Source organism: Mustela erminea, chromosome 7 (assembly GCF_009829155.1).
Source record: "Mustela erminea isolate mMusErm1 chromosome 7, mMusErm1.Pri, whole genome shotgun sequence".
NCBI lineage: Eukaryota > Metazoa > Chordata > Mammalia > Carnivora > Mustelidae > Mustela > Mustela erminea.
This window is the reverse complement of record NC_045620.1, coordinates 113,085,874-113,087,403: the sequence shown is the minus strand read 5'-3', so window position 1 is coordinate 113,087,403 and position 1,530 is coordinate 113,085,874. Positions and strand designations below refer to the sequence as shown.

The following is a 1,530-nucleotide window of genomic DNA, read 5'->3' as shown; positions in this document are numbered from 1 at the left end:
ACCTGAAATCTAAATTTTATAGTTCCTTGGGTCTCTGTAGAAGGCTTGCTTTTCTTTTCCCTAATTATTTTCTTCACTAAATGATTTCATCATTTACTAGGACTATGTATCATTAATGTGTCATCAACTCCAAAATTTACCTCTCATACACAGATCACTGCTCTCATCTTTAAACATACACATACCCCATTGCCTACCCGAAACAGCCACTTCAACTGTAGGTATCTCTAACATAGCACGCCCACAACCAAATTCCCAGCAGCTCTACCCTCTTGTAATTTCTTTTTCCCCAAGTCTTTTTCCTCTCCATAAATGGTACCAGAGTCCATCCAGATGCTCAACCCAGAAATGTGGGAGTCAGTCAAGATTTATTTCTCTCCATAACATCTCCATTTATCTCTCTCCATAACATCTCAGACACAATTCATTAATATTTTAATCATTTTTCTCAAAAATCTAACTCAGTCCATGAATTTTTCTTCCCACCATACCATTATTATTTCTTATATGACCTACTGCTTCCACTCTTTCTATCACCAAAATTCTTCCCCATAAGTCAGCCAGAAGATAATTTTTAAGTGCAGATCAGGTCATGAGGCTCTTCTTAAACTCTCTGATGATTTCTTACTACACTGAAAATAAAATTCACACTTCTTTCCATGTGGCTGCCAGTGAATCCTGATATGATTCCTTTTCTCTGCAACCTTCCCAGTCTTCCTGGATACCTTTCAGGTCTTTGCACACACCAAGCCCTGTTCTGCCTTAGGATCTTCATGCATACAGCTCTCTTTGCTTGAAAACTCTTTGTTCTTTCTTCTAGCTTCTTTCTCTAGCACACTTATCCTGAGGTCTTAGCAAAAGTGTCAATTCCTTTCAATTAGCAATAATCGCACCTCGGATAAACCTCATTGGCTACGATACTGCCACTGCGCAAAGCTGGAAAGTGTCAATTCCTTCGAAAGATTCCTTTCTGATCACTCTGTCTAAAGTGCGTTTGCTTACCTGCCATCTCACTCTTGTCCTATGATTCTCTACCATGACTCCTCATTCTGTTTAAAGCATTTATAACAATATACAACCATTAAGATATTATGTTGATGTTCATTGTCTGTTTTCCCCTGCAAGACTGCTCTGAATTGTTTTTTCCTACCACTTTCTACTCTGCTACTGACACAGTGCCAATTCCACAATAGACATTGAAAAGACATTTGCTGAATGAATAAATAAGTATATCATCACAGGTCTTCCCCATGAATGTGTTTTTATGAGGACAACAGAATTAACCACCCAGACTGAAAGTGAAAATTGCAGAATTCCATGTGATGAAATGATAAGGCAACGTATTTAGAATATGGGCAGCAAGAAGCTTAAAATTCATAATTTTCCACCTTTCAATTCCAGGTATAAGCAGATAATTATTGAGCTAAATCACAGAACTTCATTTCTTTTTTTTTTTTTAAAGAATTTATTTATTTATTTGACAGAGAGAGAGCACAAGTAGGCAGAGAGGCAGGCAGAGAGAGAGAGGAG

The 1,530-nt window shown here is 37.6% G+C and overlaps 1 non-coding gene across 1 annotated transcript; it reads right to left on the bottom strand.

Annotated features, from left to right (window-relative positions):
- Window positions 1–796: 796 nt before the first annotated feature.
- On the bottom strand, window positions 797–938 carry LOC116596614. The gene has a single exon (XR_004288206.1). It is a non-coding gene; the product is annotated as a U4 spliceosomal RNA (small nuclear RNA).
- Window positions 939–1,530: the final 592 nt, after the last annotated feature.